General features: G+C 36.8%; 1 long non-coding RNA gene across 1 annotated transcript; it reads right to left on the bottom strand.

Annotated features, from left to right (window-relative positions):
• Window positions 1-970: 970 nt before the first annotated feature.
• Window positions 971-1,932, bottom strand: LOC148928581 (uncharacterized). Its single transcript, XR_016137689.1, has 2 exons — window positions 1,679-1,932; window positions 971-1,222 (listed from the first exon to the last, which is right to left on the bottom strand). It is a non-coding gene; the product is annotated as an uncharacterized LOC148928581 (long non-coding RNA).
• Window positions 1,933-7,066: the final 5,134 nt, after the last annotated feature.

Raw genomic sequence — 7,066 nt, 5'->3', positions numbered from 1 at the left:
AGAAATCAATTACATGTATCAAAACTTTAGCATTTATTATTATTGTGGATAAGTAAATATATTATCTTTGGTAACTATTTCAGTTTGAATCTGATATCCACTACCAATTCAGTTAAATCATAGGCATTTATCAATACAACTATGGTTTTAGTGTATTGGTCATTATTGGAATCTTGATTTACAAATAAAAGCATACAAGAGAAGAATACATCATACATTGTTGTATAAAGTTTAAAACATGAAAATGAGCATCCACATACATCCAAGTCTAAATTTTGTCCAACTTGTTATAAGCTTTTATTCTGGAAAGAATGTCAATTGATCCGTTAATAAATCAAAAAGTTGGTGGTGGACTGTAAAATGAAATGTTATAAGGTAGCAACCAAATGCATGCATTAAAATTTGGATTAGGCAAGAACAATTAATAATTTAGTGCAGCGTCTCTTGTTATGAACTAGCAGTGCGCCCATGCACCAAGAATCAAGTAAAAACATAGTAAAATCAATGATACTTAGATTGTTTATAACAAATTTAGGCACTATTAACATAACATAGAATACCAAAATTATTCCTCTTCCCAACTATTCTTTAAAAATCTATTTTCCATCTATCACATCAAATTCCAAGATACTTATTTCTATTTACTAAGAATCAGTCGCCATAATCTACTTTCATAGAAGACAACATTTTGCGCACCTAACATTCCAAGAAATTCCATTCATTAGGCCTTAATGCTAGACACTCCTAATTTCTTTTCTCATTAAGTGCCAACACTTCTTCTAACATTGCTTCAATTGTACTATTATTTTCCCGCCCAACCATATAACTTACATCAAGGTTTTTTTTTTTTCAATGTTTCTATCTTGAGACTATGATGGTACAAGACCGGGGTCTCTGGTGGCCCGAACGGTGACCGAGATCGCACCTATATGTAGAGAAATACTAGACGGAGAAGAGAGGGAAGAAGATGGAGATATAATTGCATTAATTCATTGACAATCCCACGAAATACAATAGTGATCAGCTTATATAGCTTCATGTATGGAAAATAACAACTCAAATAACAATCGTATCTATAAGCTCCACGCGCATATGGTGATATCATTTCATGCGTTTCACGTGTTGCATGCATCCATGCAACACTTATTTCTACTCCATCCAAGCACGTATTTCCTTTCCTTGTTTCATGCACCATATGACTAATTTGGTAACGATCCCAACTCTGCAAAAGAGAGAAAACAGATAAATATATCCTTGAAATAACAAAAAAGTATTCTTGTTTTTATCATTTTTTTATTAAATTGAAAACAAATTACTTCCTAAGTTAATTGTAAGGTGTAACCATATGTTAGTTAGACTCCTTGGTATCAATCCATTTCAACACCTTTAACCAATGCTATTTTATTCTCTTTCCAAAAAATATATACATGAATTTAAATTATTTAATTTTTGGTACATATTTGATGTGATTTTTAAGTAATTTACTATGCCATATTTAATTAAGGTAATTTTAAGTATTTTATTAATGTCATTTTAGTTATATATTTTAATTTTACATACAATTAAAATTGAAAATAAATAGTATAAAATTTGATAAAAATTATATTAAGAAAAATTATGTTGTGGTGCAATTCCATACCTAGTCAGCCTATTTACCTAGAGCATATGGTTGAATTACCAGAGACACGAGGTCTAGTATGTGATACGGAAATTGAACATTTTTTCCGAACTTGTTCTCTTTTTAGAAATGAAACATTCCCCTGTTTTGAAGCAGAGTGGGAGCATTTGCCTTTCTCCTTATGCAATGCGCACTTGCAGTCTCGGTGATATGGTCTCCGCTCAATGTCTTTCTCCGACATTGATAGGCTTCCTTCAAACACACATCCAAACATCAACTCTGCTGCTACAGTCGACATCTCTCTCCTTCCTAGATTCCTGATGTCGTTTCAAAGGAGAGTTTGTTGAAATTGTTGCATGTTTCTTAAGGAATTTATATATGACTAACCTTGTGTGTAGAATATTTGTTTGGAAAGTTCAAGAGGTTTGGTATGGACTACTTTCTTTAGATACTTCTAGTTGTTTGGCAAGTCTTAACACTTTTTCAAGAAACATATGGAATCCATGAGAATAAGTTATAGAAAGTCGACAAACTCCAAAATGTATATTCTTTTTTGTGTTTCACAAAATACCAACATATGTATACCTCTCCAGTCTTCTCTTGGAATTAACAATGATAATATTCCATTATTCACCAAATTCAGTAAAAACTGATAGTAAGTTAGAAAAGAGTTTCTCTCATACATATGGTTTTCATTCTATTTTCTATATACACAAAAAGAGTATCCTAAATTTTCACAAAGAGAGTGAGCATGCATATTACTGATAAGAGATTTTCCTTAACTAACTTTAGAGTTTTTTTCGTTACTGTTTTCATTCTATTTTCTATATAAACATAGAAATAGTATTTTGAATTTGCTTGAATAGATTCACACTTCCCTTGTCAAAACCAACAAATTAAGCCTACATAATATTTCTCTAATTTTCAGCAAAAATTATGCATATTATTGTTTGACAACAACAAGAAGGTGCCAGCTACATCAAGGTCCTTAGTTTGTCTTGTGCTGCAAAAAATTTTAACTTTTAAAAATTTCCACTGTGTATATAACATCATATTACATACAACAAATCTAACAGTATCAGTACCTATAAATTGATAGATGTGTAAATAAATATTAATTCTCCTAGAGGATTTAGGTAAAATCTCTAAGCAGTGTTATTACATAGAAAGATACCTTGGAAACAAGAAAACAACTGACTTTTGCCATTTCTTGAGATCCTTTCTCAACTCCCACATAATACTCCATATTTTATGTCCTTTTTGTGTAGGGAATCCAAATTTCCATAGTAATGATGTATTAACTCTTAAGAGTTCTAAGTAGAGAGCAAGACAACTTAATAGATGAAACTTAAATTTTATCAAAATTATTCTGCAGATAATTGTAACTAGGGGTGGGTAGGTAAGGTATACCTTACCGAAACCATCATACCGTATACCTTACCGTAAATACGGTATGCGAAAAAGTCATACCTTTACCTTACCAAAATTTTCGGTATACCGAACTTCGGTATACCTTATATTCGGTATGACAAATTTCCATACCGATACCGTACCTCATTTTCGGTATACCGTACCGAAGTTCGGTTTACCTTATTTTTGCGGTATACCTGACTTTCAACATCAATTAAAATAGAAAATTAGAGTTTTTAAAATATTATTTATAATTTATAATTTTAAAAATAAATTAAATATAATTTATTCATAATTATATTTATATTTCACAATAGATTTATAATTTAAAAATATATAAAATATATTTTATATACAATTGTGTTTATATTATTGTGGTATATACCTTAATTTACGGTATATACCTTAGTTTACGGTATATACCGAATTTCGGTATGCAGCGGTATACCGCGGTATTTGAAAATTCATATCGTTACCTTACCGCAATCTTTCGGTAAGGTATCATACCATACCGAAAGTCACGGTATACCAAAAAAGGGTATTTTCGGTATTTTTTCGGTACGACAAGACCGGTTTTTTGTTATTTCGGTATTTTTCCCCAGCCCTAGTAACTAAAGAAGCATAACTTATCAACTAGGAAGAGGGAAAATATCAATTGAAATAAGATACAATAGTTTATTTGTCTTGGTGCATATTTGCTTTCCATATCTATGAAAAATATGTGTGAGATTGATTAGAGTTAAAAGTTTGCAAAACTACCATATTTGTTAAGCAATTTTAGAAATACCTTTCTTATAATCAAATAACAAGATTGTGATTAGTTCTGAACTAGTATTATTCTTTCCCCTTGTTCTTAACTACATCATAGATTCCCTGAATGGTTACACATAACGAAATGCTTTCAGTTTCTCTAAGGTCAATTTTGTCTTGTTTGTTACGTGTTTATTCTACGGCCAAGTTCTAGGAATCCACATTTCTCCTTGTAAAAAGTGTATGGAATAACCCATACCAAACCTCTCTTGAACTTTAGAGCACTCCCAATGGCACTCCCTTATTTCTCCCTAACTCCTGCCACATTAGCGCCACATCAGCATCACATTTTATCCCCAGTTTTTAGCCAACTGCTACATTGGTTTCTCCCTTATTTCTCCCTAACTCAACATTTCATTTTTACATCATTATTTTTTATATTATTTAATTTTCCCTACAAATGTATTTAATAAATAGACTAATAATGAACAATTCATCGTTGTATTAATCATTGGAAAATATAATACAACGAGAAAAAAAAAAACTACAAATAAAAAACGCAAATAAACAAAGATTTAAAAAAAAAACAAACTAAGACGGAGGGGCCGGAGGGGCGTCGAGATCGAGGCCCATCGTAATCTGCAGGCTTTGGATGCATTTCCAGAGGGCCGCCTTTTCTTCAGGGGTCCCGCCGCCGGTGAAGTACAGCGTGTACATCTGCGTCAGATTGGCGACATTGCTCGAATAAGTGGCTTTTTCTAAGTCGATGTGGGGTTCCGACTCGACTTCCGACGTTGTGCCCTTCCCCTTCCGCCTCCCCTTCGCCTTCTTCGCTCCCTCCGGGCGCTCGTGCGGACCATCCCCACTCAAGTCGATGTGGGTCGCGCTCCCCTCGCTCTCCAAAACGCTAAGTCGCGAGCGCACCGATTTCCCGTGCAGCGCGACGTGCATCCCCGTCCGGAATTTGGGGAGATCCTTCAGCTTATCGTAGATGTTCCAATACTTGAACTCCTTCGACATGTACTTGCCACAATACCTCTGCATGGCCTCATCTCGGACCATATGCTCGTTCTGGCCACTGGGCATGTTCGCCAACAAGTTAGAATAAATACCGTTGAAGTGGCCGCAGTCCCTCATGAGGCGCTCCCAATGCCGACGGATCGCCTCGCTGCCATGGTCCTTCATTGAGGCAGTCTTGTGGCTCCTGTACTTCGCGGCAACCCGCTCCCAGAATATGATCTCAGTCTGGTAGTTGCTGCGCTCCGCGTTCTGTGACGTGTCCGCCCAGCAGTTGGCTATCAGCTCGGACTCTTGCAGAGTGTAAGTAGTCCTTACCCGCTTCGGCCTCTCATCGGAACCCGTATCAGTCGCAGCCGACGACGCCGGCGCCTTCCCCCTCCCGCTCCTAGAAGGCGGCTCGGTGGGCGTTTCTTCCACCTCGAAGTCCTCCGCGCTCAGTGTCGCGGCCTGAGATTCTTGGTCGCCTGGGGTTGATCCGGGGGTGTCGAACTGGGGCCGATACACATCGTCGGCTGGAGAGGGCATTCTGCCGGCAGAGTTGAAGTACGGAGAAAGTCTCCGCGCCGGAGGAGTCTGCAAAGGAGACGGACCCGGGTATGGAAGTTGGCCGGGAGGAGAACCCATCGCCAACAACGAGTGCATCCACTGCTCGTTTGCTTCATCCGTGTTGGGAATTTGTGAACTCGACTCTTTCCCCTTACCCTTACCCTTACCCGAGCGGGAATTTTTCTTCCAAAAGCTCATAATTTTTGGAAGATTGATGAAGATTGAAGATTGGGAGAAGAGATTGAAAATGGAGAGAATGAAGATTGTGGGTGATGAATGGAGGAAGTGGAGGAAATATTTATAGGGGTGGGATGTAAAAATAGCCGTTGGGCCGAAAAAAAAATAAAAATTAAATATCGCCGATTTATCGCCAAGCGTCGCCCACAGTGGCCGGCGATCGCTCGGCGATAATCCGGCGAAAAAACGCCGCTTGGCGTAAAATCGGTAGGATTTTCGCCGAAAAATCGCCGAAATCCTCCCAATGGCCGGCGATAAGTCGGCGCCGGATTTTCGCCACCCCCATTGGGAGTGCTCTTACAAACATATATTCTACTTCTACCAACTTAGTTCCACCATTGCACTATATAAACCCATGAAGAAACATGCAACAATTTCAACAAACACTCACATATCACTATAGACACACTTGAAACTACGAAACAAGAGAAGATAAAAGAGATGTCGAGTGCAGCAGCAGAGATGATGCTTCGCTGTGTGTTTGAAGGAAGCCTGTCAATGTGTGACACGGACATCGAGCGAAGACCATACCATCGCGACTGCAAGTGCGCATTGCATAAGGAGAAAGGGAAATGCTCCCACTCTGCTTCAAAACAGAGTAATGTAGCATTTCCAAAGAGAGAATTGGGGAGCAAGTGTTCCATTTCCATATCACACTCTGTAATCACTTCTCAATCTAGTTCTATGCATAGTTCATCGACTAGAATTCAGTTTCAGCAGAGTAGAATAAAGATTCAAATTTAACCCTACTCAAGGTAAATAAGTAGATTATTTACAGTATTGATTCCTTTAACTGTAGATTCATCTGTAAGTTACAGTATCATTGATCATATTTCTCCCTCTCTTCTCAATCTTCCAATGTGTATAATAAGTCAACTAGCTACAATGAGGCCTTGCACCACAGTGAACTTACTTTGGATGTTGTTTTCCTTCATTATAGTTTAGGCCATGCACATCTAAACTTAATTTGTGAATAATGTGTCATAATCATAATTTCATTTGAATCACATCCTTGGAATCTGCAACTTTATTTACACATATAAAAGTGCTAAAAGGAATTACAAAAATGAAACAATTGATGCAACGAGCAAGGCATAGCTGCATCAAGGCCAAAGCTTTTGAGAGGGAGAATTGTGTGGTGAAGTTGATCCTAATTAAAGGTCAAGTCGAACTCATATAAAGTGGGAAAAATGGGGGAAAAAAAACTGTCATTTTATAGTTTTCATAATTAGTATTTCGATTTTTGTTCAGAGATGAACAAGAAAGAGAGAAATGGTGAAAAACTGAGGTATACTTTTGCAATTGATTTTGTAGTGGAATCTTTTCAAATTCAATAGTCAATTAACCATTATTATAAGTAATAGTAGCAGGTTCGTTAATATGATATGATGCTGTATCAATAAAAAAAGATGCTTTAATTTTCTCTCTCATGGGAAATTGTCTTGATTTTATTCTGAAGGAATCAACATGTTTCTAGGAAATAAC

Source organism: Salvia hispanica, chromosome 4 (genome assembly GCF_029641045.1).
Source record: "Salvia hispanica isolate PSC_SH4W2 chromosome 4, Shi_PSC_v1, whole genome shotgun sequence".
In the NCBI taxonomy this organism is placed as follows: Eukaryota; Viridiplantae; Streptophyta; class Magnoliopsida; order Lamiales; family Lamiaceae; genus Salvia; species Salvia hispanica.
Note: the sequence above shows the minus strand (reverse complement) of the source record. Positions and strands in the feature narration are given on the sequence as shown.